Source organism: Mytilus californianus, unplaced genomic scaffold, assembly GCF_021869535.1.
Source record: "Mytilus californianus isolate M0D057914Y unplaced genomic scaffold, xbMytCali1.0.p SCAF_6, whole genome shotgun sequence".
Classification (NCBI taxonomy): Eukaryota; Metazoa; Mollusca; class Bivalvia; order Mytilida; family Mytilidae; genus Mytilus; species Mytilus californianus.
This window is the reverse complement of record NW_026262712.1, coordinates 7,471,007-7,494,304: the sequence shown is the minus strand read 5'-3', so window position 1 is coordinate 7,494,304 and position 23,298 is coordinate 7,471,007. Positions and strand designations below refer to the sequence as shown.

At 30.1% G+C, this 23,298-nt stretch overlaps 1 protein-coding gene and 1 long non-coding RNA gene across 2 annotated transcripts in view; both read left to right on the top strand.

The window, feature by feature from the left end:
* Positions 1-23,298, top strand: part of LOC127706905 (low-density lipoprotein receptor-related protein 4-like) — a 285,549-nt gene that overhangs the window by 113,806 nt on the left and 148,445 nt on the right. The window lies entirely within an intron of this gene.
* LOC127706932 (uncharacterized) lies at positions 5,648-8,848 on the top strand. The gene is made up of 3 exons (XR_007984648.1): positions 5,648-5,696; positions 8,305-8,403; positions 8,745-8,848. It is a non-coding gene; the product is annotated as an uncharacterized LOC127706932 (long non-coding RNA).

Below are 23,298 nucleotides of genomic sequence, written 5' to 3'. Positions count from 1 at the left end.
AAAGTATAAGCAGCCTTATCAGCCGGGACAAAACAAATTATTTTGCGAGTTCTTTTAGCTTATGTTTAAAATGAGAAATAGGATTATTATAGTATATTTTAACAATACAATCAAAAATTTAATCTTTTCTTTGATATTTATTATTATTTGTGAGGAAAAAAAACATTACAAAAGTACCATAAACACATGACGATAATGATTTTCTTTACAAAAAGGAAAAAAATTACATTAGAATTCAAAACAAACAAAACATTAAGTGTCTGTATCCTTATATTTTTCACATTTTATCAATGATTACTTATCAAGGGCTTTTAAAATGACTGATTACAAATAACGTTGGCGTATTTATAATAAAAAGAAGAAATACTGATATTTTAAAACCTGGCAAACAGTATTTTAGAATCCTTTCTCTGATATGTATCCTACCTTCTAAATAACAATCCATCCTTATGCACAAAAAAGTACAAAAAACCAATAACGGTTTATGATTTCTTAAGTAAGAAAATAATTGCATTATTATACAAAACGAACAAACGTTTAGGTATTTTCATCCTGATATTAACATTTTATAAAACTGACTCATCCAGAGGTATTAAAGATAACAGATTACAATAAACGATGCATTGTTTTTGATAACAACCGATCAATCAAGTTCCCACCTAACAGTAACGACTAAGGATGCAAGTACTGTACCCCTGATTCTAAGAATGTATGTCAAATTTACTTTCAGTACAAAGAACACCATCTTGAAGTTTTACAATGCAACCAATCATGATGTACAAAAAGTACTGAAATCAAATGGTAATTCATTATTTCTCTCAAAATGAAGATATTATTGCATTCATTTTGAACACCAACAAAAGTTTAAGCCTTATTCTACTTACAATATTAAAATTCTTATAAAAACATAATCTCGAAGCCTTTGAAAAAACTAGTTACAAATAACATTGATTATTTTTTAACAAAACAAGAGAAATTGGTAATTTTAAACAATGCCAACAACATTTAAGGATATTTTCTATGATCTTCTTTTACTTTTATGAAAAACAACCAATACTAAACTATGAAAAGTACAAACATCTAATTACAGTCAATAATTTCCATTCAAATAAAGAAATTATTGCATTCTTGTTCAACAAAAACAAAAGTTAATGCATATGTATCATTCATTTATTCACATTTTATTAAAAACAATTAATATAAAGGAATTTATAATGACTGATGGCAATTGACGTTGCATTATTTCTGATATAAAAGAAGAAATATTTGTATTTTTAAGCAATGCGAACATTACATTAAGAATTTTTTCCCTTAAATTCAACATATTTTATGAAATACAACAAATCCTGAACCATAAAAAGTACAAAAAGCCATAGGCGTTCAATAATTTCCACTAAAACAGAGAAATTATTGAATTCTTATTTAAAAAAAAAACAAAAGTTTATGTATATTTATCCTTAAATTATTCATATCTTACATAAAAGTACTTATCTGAATGCATTACTTATGACTGATTGCAGTTGACGTTGTATTATATCTGATATAAAAGAAGAAATATTTGCATTTTTAAGCAACGCAGACACAAATTTAGTATCTTTTCCCTGCAATTCAGCATATTTTATGAAAAAAAACCCAATCCTGATGTACAAAAAGAACCAAAATAAAATGATGGTTCATAATTTCTATAAAAATATAGAAATTATTGCATTCTTATTTAACAAAAACAAAAGTTTACGCATATTTATCCTTCAATGATTCACATTTTATACAAAATTACTTATCTAAAGGCATGTATAATGACTGATTGCAATTGAAATTGCATTATTTCTGATATAAAAGAAGAAATATTTGCATATTTAATCAATACGGACAAAAATTTAGTATCTTTTCCCTGAAATTCAGCATATTTTATGAAAAACAACCAATCCTGATGTACAAAATGTACCGAAACAAATGACAGTCCATAATTTCTATCAATATAAAGAAATTATTGCATTCGTATTCAACACAAAACAAAAGTTTAAGTATTATTCTCCTTACTTTATCAAATTCTTACAAAAAAAATCTTATTAGAGGACTTTGAAATAACAAGTTACAAATAACATTGCATTATTTTTTATTCAAAGAAGAAAAATTGGTTATTTTAACCAATGCGAACAACATTTTAGTATATTTTCTCAGATATTATTTTTATTTTATAAAAAACAACCAATCCTAAACCATAAAAAGTATAAAAGCCATAGGCAGTCAATAATTTAAATTGAAATAGAGGAATTTTGGATTTTTATCAAACAAAAACAAAAGTTTATGTATATTTATCATTTTTATCAGTAAATTATTCATATCTTATACAAAAGTACTTATCTGAATGCATTAATTATGACTGATTGCAATTGACGTTGAATTATTTCTGATACAAAAGATGAGATATTTACATTTTCAAGCAACACGAAGAAAAATTTAGTATCTTTTCCCTGAAATTAAGAATATTTTATGAAAAACAACCAATCATGATGTACAAAAAGAACCAAAATCAAATGATGGTTCATAATTTCTATCAAAATTAAGAAATTATTGCTTTTTTATCTAACAAAAACAAAAGTTTATGCATATTTATCCTTCAATTATTCACATTTTATACAAAATTACTTATCTAAAGGCATGTATAATGACTGATTGCAATTGACGTTGCATTTGTTCTGATTTCAAAGATGAAATATTTGCATTTTTAAGCAATGCGAACAAAAAATTATTTATCTTTTCCTTGAAATTCAGCATATTTTATGTAAAACAACCAATCATGATGTACAAAAAGTACCTAAATCAAATGACGGTTCATAATTTCTGTCAAAATAAAGAAATTGTTGCATTCGTATTCAACACAAATCAAAAGTTTAAGTATAATTCTTCTTACATTATGAAAATTCTCACAAAAAAACTAAATCTTTTTGGTGGACTTTAAAATAACTAGTTACAAATAACATTGCATATTCGTGTATCAAAAGAAGAAAAGAAAAAAATGGTAATTTTAATCAATGCAAACAACAGTTAAGAATATTTTATCAGATATTATTTTGATTTGATAAAAAAACAACCAATCCTGAACCATAAAAAGTACAAAAAGCCATAGAAGGTCAATAATTTTCATTAAAATAGCGAAATTATTGAATTCTTATTTAACAAAAAACAATAGTTTATGTATATTTATCCTTAAATTATTCATATCTTATACAAAAGTACTTATTTGAATGCATTAACTATGACTGATTGCAATTGAAGTTGCAATATTTCTAATAAAAAAGAAGAAATATTTGCAAATGTAAGCAATGCGAACAAAAACTTAGTATCTTTTCCCTGAAATTCAGCATATTTTATGAAAAACAACCAATCCTGATGTACAAAATGTACCAAAATCAAATGACGGTTCATAATTTCTATCAAAATAAAGAAATTATTTGATTTGTATTCAACACAAAACAAAAGTTTAAGTATTTTTCTCCTTACATTATCAAAATTCTTACAAACAAAATCTTATTGGAGGACTTTGAAATAACAAGTTACAAATAACATTGCATTATATTTTATAAAAAGAAGAAAAATTGGTAATTTTTAACAATGCGAACAACATTTTAGTATATTTTCTCAGATATTATTTTGATTTTATAAAAAACAGCCAATTTGAATCCTGAACCATAAAAAGTAAAAAATACATAGGCTTTCCAATAATTTCAATTAGAAAAGAGAAAGTATTGAATTCTTATTTAACAAAAACAAAAGTTTATGTATATTTATTCTTTAATTATTCATATCTTATACAAAAGTACTTATCTGAATGCATTAACTATGACTAATTGCATTTGAAGTTGCAATATTTATAATATAAATGAAGAAATATTTGCAAATTTAAGCAATGCGAACAAAAATTTAGTATCTTTTCCCTGAAATTCAGCATATTTTATGAAAAAAATATGCCAATCAACGATGTACAAAATGTACGGAAATCAAATGACGGTTCATAATTTCTATTAAAATAAAGAAATTATTTAATTTTATTCAACACAAAACAAAAGTTTAAGTATTATTCTCCTTACATTATCAAAATTCTTAAAAAAAATCGTATTGGAGGACTTTGAAATAACAAGTTACAAATAACATTGCATTATTTTTTATCAAAAGAAGAAAAAATTGGTAATTTTAAACAATGCGAACAATATTTTAGTATATTTTCTCAGATATTATTCTGATTTTATAAAAAACAACTAATCCTGAACCATATAAAGTACAAAAAACCATAGGCTTTCCAATAATTTCCATTAAAAAAGAGAAATTATTGAATTCTTATTTAATAAAAACAATAGTGTATGTATATTTATCCTTAAATTATTCATATCTTATACAAAATTAATTATTTGAATGCATTAATTATGACTGATTGCAATTGATGTGCATTTTTTCTGATATAAAAGAAGAAATATTTGCATTTTTAAGCAACTCGAACAAAAATTTAATATCTTTTTCCTGAAATTCAACATATTTTATGAAAAACGACCAATCCTGATGTACAAAAAAGAACAAAATAATGAAATGATTGCATCTTTAATCAACACAAATTAAAGTTTTAGTATTTTAATACTTATTTTTTTTTAAATTCTATCAAAGAAACTTTTCTTGAGGCCTTTTAAATAACTAATCAGAAATAACATTGCATTATAAGAAAAAGAAATATTGGTAATCTAGAACAAAAATTAAAACAACACTCTAAATTAATTAATCCAAACAAAGTTGTATGTATCTTTACTGTTATACTATTTTTATTTTCATCATCTAACGACAACAAATAGAGAACTAATTTTAAATGATAACATTTTATCGCTTTTTAGTGGTACATAATTAACGAGTAAAGGTGTCTTCGTAGAGGTCCGCGTTTATCGACTGTAAATACTGTGGAGTTCGTTTTACATAAGAATTTTAATTACATACGTATCCGTCCGATCCGTGCATACAATTAATTTACTGATCGATCGCTGACCGTTCTCACGGTAACTCTCACATAGCCTATTTGACGTATCTGACGGATTATATGGGTCATCGATCACCGATCAGTCATCGATCAGTCAAACATCCGTCACCGCCCAGCAGGCACACAACGTTGAACCAACATTGAAAATATGTTGAAATTTGGTTGTAGCGTTGATCAACGAAAAAACCAACGTTGTATCAACGTCAATCCTATCAATGTTTAAATCACGTTGTTGAATCAACGTTGATGTATGATTAAAAATATCAACGTTGAACTGTCAACGTTGAAAAAACATTGAGTTTAAGTTGATGCTTTCAATGCTTTAATTGGTTGAAAATAAAACGTTGATAAAAGGTTTATTTAAGGTTGATGACTTTAAGTGTCGACTGAAATTTGTATTTAAGATGAGATTGAACCAATTTTGTATAGTCCTTTTTGATTTAAGTTTCACTTTTTATTTATATTGGTGTATACTGATGTTTTTGAATAAATTCAATGATTACTGTTGCATATATAAATTAATCTTCAAATTGCGATACAATATTTCAATAACGCGAAACAGATTTCTTTTTCCGATTGGCGCATGCATATGAGGCCGACATTTCGAATTCATAAATATAAATTTGCGCCAATTTGATTACCACAACAAGTTAACAGTTGCTCTAAGCAGTGCAAAGTAAGTATAATTTTCATTTATTGTTTGTTTTAATGATAGTTGTAATTTAATGTAAACATTAATGTAGCCGTAATTATTCGCTGTCCCAGCAAGTATGAGTATACAATAGTGAGTTAAGCAGATCTATCGGATATAATTTATAATTATACATGTACGTAGTTGTCATTATCCAGCAGGCAAGATACACATTTTTGAAGCATCGGGGACCACCTTGACCTTAAGATATATTTGTACATTTAATTGGGTGAGGCAACTTATAATGTAAAAACTTGAAAAAGGGGGATGGGGTTTATGAACAATTATTTGGTAAAAAGCTAAAGCGTATGGCAAAGTATTCTATCATTGCAGATACAGAAAGGTAGATTGTTTTAAATACCATGGAACATCGTAGAAATTGAAGAATTTATTCATCTGGCAAATAATTAAAACCAATTATTGAAATTCACCTATTTGATCTCAAACTCGCTCTTTTATATGTTGATGTAATTAAAAGTCAAAAGATTTACAACACATGGCATTCTTGACCTTGAAACACATTTAAAACAAACAAATTATTTTCTCTTGATCAGAATAGATGTCACTCACAGCATGTATTCCGAGGATTTATTAATCTTTGTATAAGTGAAGCAATACGGCAGATAAGAAACAGGTGTGACCATAACAAATTAATACACAATCTTACTAATTTCAAAGTTGGTAAAATGCAGGTATATATGTCTCTGGTATATGATAACGTCAAAATAAATGCTTTATCAATTGACAGTATTGAATGATTACAGCATAAACAATTCAAGGAAATAGTAAATATTCGATCCTTTAGTTTTAATATCTAAACATAACCTATGTGTATGAATACGTTAATTTTATAACATGTATCACGAAAGACTGGAATGTATTGCAGTTTGAAGAAGAATGTAAACAAAGTTTCAAAGTTGAACTACTTCTTGCGTTAAGCAACCATGCCGAAAGTATCTATTGATGAAGAATTTAGGTATACAATGACATGTATCAATATAATTAATTATACGTGAATAATATTTATTAAAGCTTTATCTGCGAAAACACTAAAAAGTGTATGGATCCTATCATGCAATATAGGATGCGTTGTTTTATGGATGTTTTATAAGAACATTTGGAGTTGCTGAAAGAAATCAGTGCTTGTTGTGCATTATTGTATCTCAAGAGGAGTAAGTGTCAAGATCTCGGTGCTTGCGGTGCATTATTGTATCTTAAGATGAGTGACAGTCAAGATCTCGGTGTATGCGGTGCATTGTTGTATCTCAAGATGAGTGACTGTCAAGATCTCGGTGCTTGTGGTGCATTATTGTTTCTCAAGATGAGTGACTGTCAAGATCTCGGTGCTTGTGGTAAATTATTGATTCTCAAGATGAGTGACTGTCAAGATCTCGGTGCTTGTGGTGCATTATTGTTTCTCAAGATGAGTGACTGTCAAGATCTCGGTGCTTGTGGTAAATTATTGATTCTCAAGATGAGTGACTGTCAAGATCTCGGTGCTTGTGGTAAATTATTGATTCTCAAGATGAGTGACTGTCAAGATCTCGGTGCTTGTGGTGCATTATTGTTTCTCAAGATGAGTGACTGTCAAGATCTCGGTGCTTGTGGGGCATTTTTGTATCTCAAGATAAGTGACTGTCAAGATCTCGGTGCTTGTGGGGCATTTTTGTATCTCAAGATGAGTGACTGTCAAGATCTCGGTGCTTGTGGTGCATTATTGTTTCTCAAGATGAGTGACTGTAAAGATCTCGGTGCTTGTGGGGCATTTTTGTATCTCAAGATGAGTGACTGTCAAGATCTCGGTGCTTGTGCTGCATTATTGTATCTCAAGATTGGTGACTGTCAAGATTTTGGTGCTTGTGGTGCATTATTGTTTCTCAAGATGAGTGACTGTCAAGATATCGGTGCTTGTGGGGCATTTTTGTATCTCAAGAAGAGTGACTGTTAAGATCTCGGTACTTGTGGGGCATATTTGTATCTCAAGATGAGTGACTGTTAAGATATCGGTGCTTGTGGTACATTATTGTATCTCAAGATGAGTAACTGTCAAGATCTCGGTGCTTCTGATGCTGTATTGTATCTCATGATGAGTGACTGTCAAGATAAAAAAGATTGAAAACCCATTAGCTTATTGTGAGACCTTTAAACTATGATTTAGGATTAAAATTAATTATAAAGCCCTTGATTCCCGGAGGCCGAGTTAGGGACGTTGCCGGTCTCATTAGAGAGAACAAAATGGTTGATTATATAAGGAATCACTGAAGGGCGACTGGAGCAGCCCCCCTTATGCAGTCAGTGGACCCCCTTATGAAAATTGCTGGATCCGCCACTGATTCCAGAATCTTGTTGGATTCTGCAGGATAAATTTCCTGTAATGCTACAATACAAATAGTTGGACTTAAAGGGTTTTCAACCAGTTCATGAAAAAAAGTAAAATCACAAAAATACTGAACTCCGAGGAAAATTCAAAACAGAAAGTCCCCAATGAAAGGTTTTGGAAGTCCAAATTTTGTACGCGTTTTTATTTTAAAGTTAAAGGGGAGTTAACAATTTGGAAATGCTGCACTTAAAAGTGTTTTTTTTTTTTTTGTAGATGATGTCTTACCAATAAACCCATGTCTGAAAAATACATATCGGGTAAAAAGAATAAACATGCCTTTGGTGGTTCAAGCTTGTTTGAAATAATAAGAGGGTGAGTATTGAAATATATACCAATGTTTTTCCACATTAAAAATGTGTGAGATTTTGTCACAATTTCTTTAAAATGTGCTCTAGCATCTTTGTCTACTAAAATCTAGTATAGGTTTGTTTTTTATTAAAAATATTTATTTTTTACTATCTGAACTCAAGTTTTAAAAAAAAACCACATGGTCGCTCTCGATAAATTTTTAAATAATTTTTAAAATAACAATAGCATTGCACAGAGATTATTTGTTCACATATGACAGTAGTGTTCTTTATTTGAGCTGCATAATGATATTAATCAAGTTAATATGATAAAGATAGTACAATATGTTTTTTTTTCTGTTGCAGATGCTGTAGTTACGAATGTGCAACGGAGACCACAATATGGAACTACTGTGCAAGATGCCTAAAATATGCCCCTGAAATATCTGGGAATGTGTCTAGCAGAAGGACTAATTTTTTTAAATAAAATTAAGTATTCAGTTTTTGTTTGTTTGAAATTGTAAGATGCATATGTGAGCAACTTGTTGTATAACTACTAGTTTGTGTCACAAACATATTTTGTGTATGACACAACAATAAAGTTTCAGATTATCTATGCCTGGTAAGGTTAAAAGTTGTGCCTGTTCTTCTTGTCAAGTCTTGTATTATAAATATCAGACTCAGAAGTGAGTGGTCTCCTTACCAGTATTACCGAAACAAAGGGAATGACTTATTTTCCACTTACAGCTAATTTCCTAATGTTTGTAGAGTAAAACTTTGGTTAGCTTGCTTGCTATGTTTGTATAAACGTTAGCTCGAACATTGTAATAAAGATAAACATCTGCTTACAATATAGACAGGCATAGTTATTCTGTATAAATTATATTTAAGTTTGATTGGACGTAATCCCAATAACAGTTGTACAATATACAAACAAAGCAAGCAAGCTAACCAAAGTCTTACTCTACATGCATTAGGAAATTAGCTGTAATCATAAAATGTAGAGAAATATAAAAAGGGAAATATTCGAACAAGCAGAAATCTCATTGAAAATACATTGATAACGGTTCAACCATCATTCGACCTGATTTCAACATACACTGACCACAGTAAAAACAACATTCGACCTGATTTAAACATACACTGACCATATAGTTCAACCAACATTCTACCTGATTTCAACATACACTTACCATAACTCAACCAACATTCGACCTGATTTCAACATACACTGACCACCATACAACATGTACAACCAACATTCGACCTGATTTCACCTTTCATTGACCACAGAACAACCAACATTCAACCTGATTTCAACTTTCTTTGACCACAGTTCAACCAGCAATCGACTTGTTTTCAACATACACCGACCAAATTTAGACCAAAATTCAACCTATTTTCAACGTTGGGAGCTGACGTTGAATCAACGTTATGTTTTCAACGTCATATCAATTTTCAATCCAACACTACTTTTCAACATTGATTCAACGTTGAAATCTGACGTTTATTCAATGTTGAATCAACGTTGTTGTGCCTGCTTGGCGATCATTCACCGATCAGTCAAGTTCACGTCAAACAGTAACGCCTAAGGTTGCAAGTACTGTATCAATAAAAAATCATTCATACACAATTAAGATAGATAGTGTCTTAACTAGAGGTCATATTTTGTATGTTAACAGAGGAGGTTAAAAAAAAGGTCAAATGTCAATCTAACTACGGAAATAATGGAATAAAGATAACGATCCACGCGTGAACACAATCAACCGTAGAAAAAAATATTTTGTGAAGTAGCTCGACGTTCGAAATTACGATAAAAACTGTGCCATTTGTTTTTTATTGGTTGTTTTGATCTTGTTTGTTATGCTTTATATTTCATGTATTTGTTTGAATTTGTCTTTAAACTTTAAACAAGAACATGGTTGCTGAACCACTTAATTCCCGATTTTTGTTCCGTTTCGTGTTCGTTCTATTCTACCCCAGGTATGAACGAAATTGACCAAATAAAATAGTGTTGTTAGCTTATTGAGTTTGCATTTTTTTAACGTCTCAGCATTTGTGAACGATAGAATTATTATCAGAAAATGAGAGGTTATTCAATTCATTTCATAGACAGATTTTGTATGTTAAAAATACTTCATCACGCGATTGTGTTTGTCATCAACAAAACTGTCGACACTCACAACGTTAATTTAAACGTTGTACATGCACATGATGCTCTTAAATAGTTGTCTCGGGCCTAATAGACCGTTTTTTATCAATAACGCCTGTGCAACTGTGTTGTTATAATGAGTTTATTTACAACCACTGGGTCAATGCCACTGCTGAAGCTATCACCAGTTCAGTAGTCAGCATGTAAGTGTTGACATACAGTATCATTAATATGATCATATGATTATACATTTACTGTTTACAACAACGTTTTGCTCTATTACTATGGATTGTCCACCCTAGGAATAGATCACCTTTGCTTTATTTGACAAAACCTTTCGGAATTTTGGGTGCTCATTCTTTCAAAATTCGTACTTTATTTTGTCGTTTAATTTTTTTGTCATCGAGGGTCACTGATGAGTGTTTTGTAGACGAAATACGCATTTGCCGTACAACGTTTGAATCCTGGTATCTAAAAACAGTTTGCTACGTTATCAAGATGAATATATTTTGTACCAGTTCACAAAATGTGGTTGCTATCTCAATACAGATATCGGATCATTGAAATTGTTTTATGTACCTTTTAGCTACTGAAGCTAACTTCGAATCCAGTCCTGTAAAAGTTAACTTCGTTCTAGAGAGCTTCGATTACATCCGACCTGTTTTAACGTTAACTCTTGGCTGGTCTGTTCCACATTAAGATGATTTATAACAAATAGTAAAAGTTTTTGTTCCACAATATACACATAACAGCTTATATATAGTACATGGATTATAAAACAAATATTTTCCCTTTAAAGATCGAAAATTCTTTTGATAACCAGGTAACCCCTTTAAAAAAAAAGTTAACGTGTGTCGTATATTAAAATAAGTATCAATTATATTTGATTAATCGGGTTATATTGTATGCGATAGATAATAGAAACAAACACTGATAAATAACAGCAATATTAGTGTTCAGATGCTAACATTTTTGGTCGGTTTCGATTCAAAGTGCTCTCCTGTTTATTCAAAATACTGTCGCTAAATATTAGAAGTCTTTATACTTGTATCGCACGATGGATTGTACAACAAAATTGATTGCCCACATCAATCAACGCTAGCCATATTTGCCCTTTTTTATGATAACTATATGCCAGTAGCATACATCAGATATCAAGAAGGGTTGTATGATTTTTAAATGACAGTAATATTTAGACTTCAACATTGTATGGGCTTTAATTAAGAGTGTCAACATGTCCAATGTTTATTCAAAACACATAACTTATTTCATTCAGGATATCAGTAACATTTTGTATGTGTCGTCCAACACATTTTGTCTCCAGTTTACCAGATGGAAGTTATTCTTAAATGGCATCTTATCTGTAACAAGTGCTATACTTGTTTTGTCATCATGTGTCACCATGTTGCTAATAGTTCTCCATATATCACTATGGATTTTGAGTAGGTCTTCATTCATTCTATCAGTCAATTTAAGATGAGCCAATTTGTCATCAAAGAAAATAACTCTTGTAAATAAAACAACTGTTACAGAGTTGTAATAAAGAAGAAATAATATGTATGAGCGTATATCTATTATTCGAATATCAATTGTTCAAACCTAAACATTTACTGCGTTCTAAGTTATCTTGTCTGTTAGTATTTTGTGTCTTTTTTTTACTTTTTTGTATATACAATCGTGTATTTCCAAACAAAATATATATAAAAGAGACAGTGTTTGATGATAATATGATTATTTAAAAAAAAAAATGTTTTATTGTCCATAATCAATACGTTTTATGTCTGCATGAAAGGTAAGTTTATTGTTTTCTATTTGGTATTTAATTGATAATTGAGTCTTTCTGAAACATGTGAATTGCGTATAAATATTTCTACTTGCATGTTGTTCTATTAAATGTCATAATCACAATTAATTCCAAAATGAGCACATGTTATGTATACTTTGCCTTAAGAATATTTCATGTCTTAGATAATTACCATTGGTACTTTTAACAATGTTTAAACAATGTACAATGTAAATTTACTGGTAATGCTTAACTAATACTACAGAAATGACCATGACATTGTATATCATATCTGTTTCTCTTTTTATTTTAGGTCAAACTGAATTGTGAAAACGGTGCAAAAAGTGGTTTATAAATCTATAAATTAAACGTTGTCAAAGGTTTTTTTTTTTCAAAAGTTGAGATTGACTTAATCGATATGAAGAAAAAGATAAATTTGGGAACAAAACCTGAAATATCTATTGGTGGGCAGGACTTTCTCCGAGGAATTACCAGCTTGTTAGCACTTGCATGACACATATTAGAAAAGAAACCGAGAAATGGACGACACGTCGTCCAGGATAAAATTGTGTCTGTTGAATGTTGCCACGGACACACCATAAAAAATACAGGTGGCCCAAGGATCAATTTAAAAAAAATCATTTTTATTCTCCGAGTTCCTCTTTTTACTGCAAAATTTCAGACAAGTTTATGTATAGTCGTCCATGTACTATACAACTTTCAGATAATTCAGATAGCGAATACAAGGGTTGTCTTTTCAGTTAAATTATATATAAAAACTAACTTATTTTTTATGAGATAGTATCGTAGCTTATAAAAAAAAATAATACAACTGTTGACTTGCTATAGTATCCTGTTAATGTTATGTTTCTTTATTCACAAACAAAAGTGTTGATAATTTTGAAATCTATTTGCACACTATAAATTGTTTTTCTTTCATAGCGATTCTTGTTTGCAATAGCAATTATTTGTCTCAGTCATTATTAAACAAATCATGAATGCATTCAGTAATATCGAATTGCACTCCCTCAATTTGATCTCAAACTGCAGAAATTTTTAAACGATTTACGTAAATTGTTGCAGCAAGTCAATGATATGTGAACATATCGTGAAATATAAATGAATATCAATGGTCAATTAAGCTTTTTAAAGTCTTTGATCCAAACCATTAATTTGTCAGCAAATCATAAATATAGCTTGGATAGATAGAATGATTGACCTATCGAGTTGGTTCAATAAGCAAGACCAATTCTAAATAATGTACTTAAATGTCAAATAATTCATATTATCAGGGAAGCATGAAACTGCATCAGAACGTACAACTGTATTATATATATCACAGTTTGTCGTTTGGATTTTGCATGATTAAATACAAAGTATTGTGGAATACGTATATGATTTGATATTAGTATTAACACTAATACAAGTATTGTATAAAGGATCAACTAGATTTCTACTTAAATAAAGGCAACAGTAGTATACCGATGTTCGAAATTCATAAATCGTTTGAGAAAAAAAAAAAATCCGGGTTACAAACTAAAACTGAGGGAAACACATCACATATAAGAGGAGAACTACATTTGTACGACACAACAGAAACACAACATTAAAATGTAACACACACAGAAACAAACTATAATATAACAATGGCCATTTTCCTGACTTGGTAATATATTTTCTAAACAGATACAGTTTTGCTCTGTTCTTTTATTGATTTTTTCTCTATATATTTATATCATACCTGTGTTATAATTCATCTAGAATGTATTTTTAATTTTCGTTACATACAAATATATTATATTCACATGTGTTCAGCGTGATCCTTTTAATTTGAAAACAGCATTTTTTTACGAAAATGCTAATCTCATGGCATACTAATGTTTATCATAGCTTTGTCGAACATGTCATTTATATCTTAACAATTCTTTTAATAAAGAAATGTATCTTCCTCAACCATAGCTCCGATTCTATCTCAACATTTAGCGAGACTTTTGTACTTTTGATTGAATTAGCTCTTTAAAATAGTATAAGGTCTAGAATTTTTTAAATATTATGACACAGCTGAGGAGACTTAATTTAAGAAATGTGCATATGATGCAGTGCATGTAGAACCGTTACCGATAGTATTATGCAATAAAGAGTGTGGTATGATTTCTATAAGATAACATCCAGTTGAGTCTAAATAGCGTGGTGTCAGGGATCTAAAGGTCACCACATAGCCTTAACAATGAGCAAAATCCATACCCTATAAACAGATTTTAAAGGCTTAAACATGAAAACATTCATACTAATTTTAACGAATAATTCAACGGCCTAATTTATTACAACACAAGAAGTCGTTAACAAATATGCCAGAATATAACCAACGACAGTCACTGAATTGTAGGCTTCAGACTTTAGAAATAAATATTGAATGTGGATGGGTTACATATATGGAGCAAATAGCCTTTTGCAGTAAGATTTTGAATAAAAGACTTGAAAGTTCATGTCTGATTTCCGCAAAACAAAAATATCACATTCAAAACCTAATCTAATCCAAAACGGTCTACTTATAACTGTGAAATACTAAAATTTAATGTATTGTCGAACATTATATGATCATAAACATACTAGCAATCACAGAGTCTTAAGAGGATGTGTATAGGAAATCTTAACAGTACCGGTTAAAGCTAAAAATGTAACACTGCATGATGAAAAATAGTACCACGCCATATCTTAAGAAAGATACAATGAGGTACTAAAACCAAAATATGTTATCGCCAGATCAAAAAAATCTATAACTGCACAATGTAAAGAGAACTTTGTTGAGAGTAGGCAACAAGTTGGGATAAAACAATTGTATAGCAGGTGGTTATCAAAACCCATATACCGACAAACCGTGCTGGCATCATTGTCAAAAGGAAATGAAAAAAAAGCAACAATCAGCAAAACACTAAGCTGGGATGGAGGAATGCGTAACGTAAACCGACGCAAAGATTTTAAAAAGTTATATTACAATATATCGTCTTTATTGTATATAGATGCATTTCAATAATATATTTAACCACTTAAACATGCCAATATGAAATACTTTTCAAACCTCACCAATATTGGTAAAAATATAGAGCAGAACTAACACTGTCGGTATATATGTAATGATATGTAATGTCATCTGACTTGCATTGATGTGCCTGTACATAGACGATGCATGTTATACACAGATAACATTGAATGTGTTTATGCACATCTTTCTTCGTCGTGTGTTTTTTTTCATTTCTTATATTGATACATTGTTTACGTTTGGTTATGTCCTTTTACATGTATTTACCTTCTATTTCCTTATTTACAAAGCCATTTTATTTGTCGGAATGCGCATCTATCACGATACAATTTTCATTTTTCCCCCTCATTTGTGAAATGTTTGAACTACAAAACCTTTCGATGATCTACAGATGAAGTATAAGCCATTGTAAAACAGGGTAACACAATATATAATCGACTTCAATTGTGATATGGTTGTATAATCAGTTACCACCCGAGTTGTGATGGGGTTAATGATACTAAGTCATTTCTTTTTTTTTTGGGTCTTTATGTTTTTTTTTTGTGTAAGCCATAGCTTTCTCGGTTTTTCTACGTGGACACGTGCATTTTTGATTTTCCTTTGGAATCTTCTGCTTTTCGTTTTATAATAAAAAAGTGGTATGAGAAGGTCAATTCTATAAATATGTATTCATCAAAATAAATTGTCGGAGGTATGTTAAATGTTTCATTCTAATGGTTACCTACACAATACATCAATGACCATGATTATAATCTGATCAGCATACATATCCTGTTTTCAAACAACAGTACTTTTTTTTTCTATTCTGGTAATTGTAAAATCAGCCATAAATTAAAAAGAGAATACACAACACACCATAGCATATATTAATTTTAATTTTCTTTTCAATTTCAATATTATTTGTTAACGTTATTCAGCGTTAAAGGAAAACATATATGCTGATTCGTATTTGAAACCAAAGAAAATGTACTCCACAGACAGTTAATATTAAGGACAAATTTGTACAGTTATTTACCATTAAAGATAAACAGAACCGATTAGGTAAATACGCGTTTCAACGTTATTTAATAATTGTGTTCACATTGTTGATACCGACATAAAGCTTTAGGCTTACACATAAACAAATGAATGTATATAGTTATAAGAAGATGTGGTATGAGTGGCAATGAGACAACTCTCCACCCAAGTCACAATTTATAAAAGTAAACCATTATAGGTCAAAGTACGGTCTTCAACTCGGACCCTTGGCTCACACCAAACAGCTTGATATATATAATATTAAGGTAATACCCTGATCTTCTTTTCTAAACACTAGTGATTTGTGTTTGACAGGCAATGATTTGGAACACACATCCTGTAATTTGTAGATGTTAGTAATTATAACTTGAAACTGATAATTTTTGTTCGTTCTAACAAGATTCTGATTTAATAAAAGAATGTCAACTGGATAAAATACAATCTGCTGTTTGAGCGGGTTGTTGTCTCTATGATAATTCCCCATTTCAATTCTCAATTTTTATTTAATTCTTGTTTGTAAAAAGTATAATAACAAAATACCGTACTCCGAAGTATATTCTAAACGGAAAGTCCCTGAGCAAATGACAAAATCAAAAGCTGAAATACATCAAATGAATGGATAACAATTGTCCTATTCCTTACTTGGTACAGGCATTTTCTAATGGTAGATTAAACCCCGTTTTAAAGTTATTTAAATATCTCACTTGTATGACAGTCGCATACAACTCCATTATATTGACAACGATGTGTAAACAAAACAAACAGACATAATAGGTAAAGAGGTCGAAAATAGGGGTACAGCAGTCAACATTGTGTTATAATATTAATCACTATGAAAGATACACAAAAAGGCATATAGACAAAGCACTTTCTGTATTTAGTTTCATCAGCAACAACTACACTAAGTATATATAATACCTTACAAGTAATGAAGAGTTGTGCTCATTTGGACCTTACAATACATCAGTAGCAGGGTTATGCTTCTCGCGCACAAAGTAAACCGACACTACAAATGTGTAGCAGCCATCATTACTAGTAAGTTAAATAATCACATCTAATTTATATTAAGCTAAGATTGTACCTGTATTCGTCATCTAATGTCGTTGGAAAGAATAAACAAAACAGAACAAAAATGTTGTTATCAATTTGAATATATCAAGTATGAATCGTAAATGAATATATGAACCGTTTGACCTTAAAGTTTGAACTCGATCAGCTAGCATAAACAAAAATACCGTACTGACTTTTTGACGTACCATTATCAAAATGATGTTTGTCAAAACAAGGATATATTGTGATAAGAATCTCAATTCTTTCATATAACATGTATATTAACCTGAATAACACTTTCGTGTTCAAGAAGTCTATGACCACAGAAAGTCTACTTTTCCATACTTTATGGTATTTAATGACACAAGAGATATTTTATGAACTCATCTAAAAAAAATGCAAAGTTTCAGGGTAGGTAATACTTCATTTTATAGGTACAGGACCCTAGGGGTTGGCGTAATCGTTACTCTGTATCTGTACGAAGTCAAGATATATGACTGTTGAGTTTAGCTTGTTCCGTTGATTGATACAGTTTTACTTTGTCAGTTTTTATGGATTTCCTTTTTTTTTTAATTTGAGCTCAGTATTGTTGTTATACTTTTTTGCCACAGTGTTATGTTTTGTTTCTTTTGCAGGTTCTTCATAAACCTCCTTTAAAGTAATGAATAGTCATACGTTTTAAAGAAAATCATATCTAAGTGTTTATTAACACAATACAAAATACACACTTTACATTATTCTTTAACACTTGAAACAATCCCGTTTTTAATATCTAATTGGATTCAAATCCCGTGTTACAAAACACTTGCCCTATTTGCATTATTTGCAGACACCAAAAATTCTAAAGAAAAAGATAGGGATACATATAGAAAATGTTTTACATCTAAAAGTTGCTATTGTAACTATATGTTTGTATATGTATGTATAGTATATTGCGTCATACTACATGTGAAACTGTATATTGTATTTCTTTTATTCAAAGATTTATTCTTATTACAGGACGTTTTGTGATAAAAATATACTAAATATAATTAAATATTCCAGACCATATTTTCCTACGGGAAGTTTTATATTAACGTGTTTATTTCAACAGATGTTTCCCTGTTTTTATATTTACTTTCATATTCATTATTGTCCTGCACTTTGTTAATGCTATGGTATTACGTCATATTATCTAAGTCATGTTATCTTATCATAACAGACGTAAGCGATGATTTTATATTTTAAATATACTTTTTTGAATGCACATCTCTTGTTTAAAAAACAAGGATTTTTTTATCATAATCATGATAATGTGGATCTAAGTACAACAATGCAGCTGAAATAAGGACAGTTTAGTTGTATGTTTTCAAACCCCACGCAATTTAGATGGTTAAACAAAAGTTAGTTTAACAGCAACTTACCTCATAAAACAATGCAATCAAAATATAGAAATACGTTAACTGAATCAAGTACGACTTTCGTTGGCTAGAATCGTGTATTAAATTGATAATTTAAAATTTTATTTTAAAACTTAGGTACATTTTACCACACCAACTTAGTTTAAAGTATACTGTTCATGTAGGATATACGGTCATAGCTTATTTCAGAAAGTTATGTTCGTTGTTTTTTGTTTGTAATCTGCCATTGGTTTGAATGAGTCCGTTTTTATCTGTTTCTATTGTTGGTGGAATTATCTGATGTTCATTGCACCTCTTATGGTATTATATGTATCAACTGGGGGTCAATACGGTTATATCAGGATTTCCTAATAATGGATTGTTGTTTACAATGACGCCTTTGATCTAAGGTTTCCTATTTGTTAATTTAAAATCGTCCTTGATGGTTTACAAACTAGAGAATAACCAACAAAAATAGAACATAAAAATGTGCAAAACAAGATAGATAATAAAGATGAAAAAAAAGAGATTAATGTGGGAAAATAAAGAGAAAAGCTATCCAGACATGAAGAGATATCCACTCCGTTCTATATCCTTCCCTTGATTATACAAGCGTAATTATCGGAATGCTATGAAATTCGAAATTGAATTGCTTAGTGTGTTTTGTTTCTGTATGGTATTCTATTATATAGTCACTATATGGTGTAGTGCTTTTCCTGTTTTAATATCCCATGGACCCATTTTCATTTACTATTAATAAGTCTACTGATCAAGATAAAAAAAAGATGATTTTTCAACAGCACAACATATTTGATTTGCTCTTTTGGTGGTCGCTGATGATTTTTTTTTTGTGGCTGAAACCTACAACGTATGTTCAGCATAACGAAATATCAGGCTAGTATATTTATGAATTATAGTTTTGAAAACAGATGGAAATATTCTAAAAGGATATCGAAAGTAATAAATCGTTACAAAAAAAAAAAAAAAATGACCAAAAGACAAAACACCGTATACACAACAATCCACGATCCTCTTAATTGTAAGCACATCTTGCTGTACATGTGACATCTGGCGGGTTGCTCATTCAAGTACAAACTCAGTGATCAGTCTATGTCGGTAATATTACATTGGAGGAAAAGAGGACGGCATTGTGGCTCCCATAATTTGAACTATACCGCCGTCATCTGTTAATAGATATTCAACAATGGTCAACATTGTGGACGTTAGTTGCGACTAGCGTTACAAATTAATAGCCCGGCATATTTTAAGAGTTTCTGTGTGTAAAGAATTTGCAAAAAGTATTAAAGGATGTTCCAAAAAATAAATCGATTATAAAAAACCGATAGGAAAAAAAATACAACCAAAAAGACAAGAAACAAGATAAACAACACAACACAGAAAATTATAGGATAAGTATATCTTGCTCAACATATGGCACCCGTCGTGTTGCGCATGTAATTATAAACTCAGTGATAAGTATAATTCGGTGATGGCATTAGAAGAAAAAAGGACGGTAATTTGGTTACGACAATTGGATAACATCGCTCGTCATCTTTGAAATATATATGTTATAGCAGTCAACAACTTTATGATGACATCCGTATAATTGTCGATGCTGGAATGTTGAAACATGTCAGTGGAAATGAAAAGTTCGTTAGTTGAAAACTGAAATCATCTCTCTTGTCTCATAATTTTGATCTTCGATCATCAATGTCTATGTATAGATGCAAGTTAAGATTTGAAGCATACTTAACTGTTTATGTTTTTTATTTGAAATTGGATGATATGGGTACGTTCAAAATTTTCACCAAATTTAATTGGTTTAGTTAGTTAATATTATCTATATAGCGGAACTTGACATTAAAATGATGCTATTTATTTGTTGTTGTCACGAAATCTGTTTCTGTAATCCGTTGTAAAGTAATGTCTTTTTATTTTGGAACAAGTGATTTTATTATGATTAAGTTTTTCACATTGTACGTAGGTTAATAATCAAAAATGCAAAATCAAGCGTCTCTATACTTTCATTTCAAATATTCTTATTGAACGCTTGATCTGTTTACTAGTATTATCTAACACATATTTTCTGACTGCAACTGTTGTACAAACGTTAGGAGAAACTATTACTAGGTCAATGACATTTAGTAAACTGAAAAGGGCTTGAATAAAGTTGCAATTACAAAACAAAATAAGTATCAATAAGAAATGAAGATATTTGACTTTCAAAACGAATTACAAAAAGAAAAAAAGCTTTAAATGGAAAACGAAAATGAAAGTTACACTATATTTGCCAAAAAGTAATTTCTCTTTTATTCTGTTTTCCGGTGGTTTCCTGTTTGTTTGTTCAACATTCTGAAACGATCATTTTAATAATACACAGGTATTTGATCATGGCATTATCAAATCTTTTAGAAACATTAATTGGGAAAATACTCACAAACAACAACAGTTATAATTTACAGCTGCACATCAACATATACATACATAAAACAGAAAGTAACAATACATCGGTCTATAAAAGACTGCATAAAAAAAACAACTAAAAAGTGAGCAACACGATCAATACAAAAAAAAAATGCCGAAATTGCAGGTGCTTCGGAAGAGTAAAATATCCTGCTCCAAACAATGCAACTGTCGTATGATTTTGTATATGGCGGTATGATAAGTTCAAATTTCTTGATACGTTTAATTCGGTAATGTCAAAATCGAAGGAAAAAATTACGGGATTTTGGCTACAACTAGAACATAGCCATGCCCATTTAAGACACAGGAATTCATATGGATCCATCTTAACTTTTATTGCGTCCATAAAGTTTTGGAAAGAATAAATCCATTTTCGTCACTATTAACCCTTGTTTCAACAGCTAACTATGTAAAATAGTGTAAGTAAATTCCTATAATCAAAGAAATGACGATACGAAACGCAACTCTAGAATAACGTATCGACTAGAAGATGCTTATTACATATACAAGCGTTTAAATGTCGGTTATTGAATTTATATAACATAATACAATCAACGCAGCAATTAGGGAAAAGAAGAAAGATTTGTATGATTAAAGAAGATGTATAATTGGAGTAAGATGATTAATCTTACTACTAACGTTTACCTCAATCCTATTCGTAAGTGGTTGAAATTTTGTTTGAATATTCCTGATTGAAAATCTCAGACAACCACAATTCCCGTCAGTAGACATAATCATCAAAATGTTTGCCCTGCACACGTAAAAAATCAAGTCAATCATAAGTTGATAAAAATGATAAACCTATTTAAAGAATAATCTTTTCCAAATGTTTAAAACAATAAAATGTATTACTTAGTTTCGATAAGACAAGAAGTTCAATAATCATTTATTTTTCTTGATATTTTTATTTGAAACTGTATTTTTTTGAGTAAACTAAACAACATTTTAGAAGAAAGCTGAGTCTTAATTATAATCATTAACACCAGAAAATGTCGGTAAGAATGTTACGGTAGAATGTTCTGCAACTTAATGATGCTTATTGATAAAAGTTAGAATGTTGTTCTAGCGAAAGATTGGGGCTCGAACCCATCCAAGCTGGAAAATAGACATTGCCGGAGTATTTTGCGAATTGTATTAGACCTTGAAAGTTAACTGTAAATGTGTATTTGGAATTCAAATATTAGTTGAAAGTACAGTGATCGATAATTGTTGACTGTAAGTATTTGTGACTTCATTGTGTTGATTGAAAGACATTCATAGCAGGCACAGTATCGTTTCTGATTTATGCCTGTGTCCGCAAGAGATTACATACGAATGTGTTTCGGATATTATATACCAACTGTTTATACCATTGCGTTTTTGTGAGTAATACATAGGTACCTATACAGTTTTCATGATACTTGTATAACGCCTGTAATTATGTCGTTATATGTGGCTGCTCTATGATAGCTACGTTAACTCATCGCAAGTACAATAGATTTAGCGATAAGGGGACGACCTGAATATTTTGGTTGAGATTTTCACTGCGCATATTTCAGTAGGAAAATACTTGTTTGATCGATTTCAACTAGTAAAATATAGCTACTCCTAAATTAAATTGTATGTTACACTTACAATGTAAAAGACAAAGATAACAATTTCTGGGTGAATCAATAACCTGTATGGCTGGGGAGGGAAGAGGCTCAATGCAGCAAAAGCCAAGGATTAGTTCAGTTATGTATATGTATGTTCATTATGGTCTTCATTTTTATTCACTTTTTAAATTCTAAAGTCGTTCTTCTCTATTTTGACTATCCAATTGTCTCTATTTATTATATGCATGCACCCCTTTATTTTCAGCATTTATTCTCTGTCACCTTTTTTTTTATTATCTTTACATTTTTGCTGATTACTCTCTATATAGATATAAGAAGATGTGGTATGAGTGCCAATGAGACAACTTTCCATCCAAGTCACAATTTGTAAAAGTAAACCATTATAGGTTAACTACTCTGTAACCCACATCCTTACGCTTATAAACGGCAATGAAAACAATA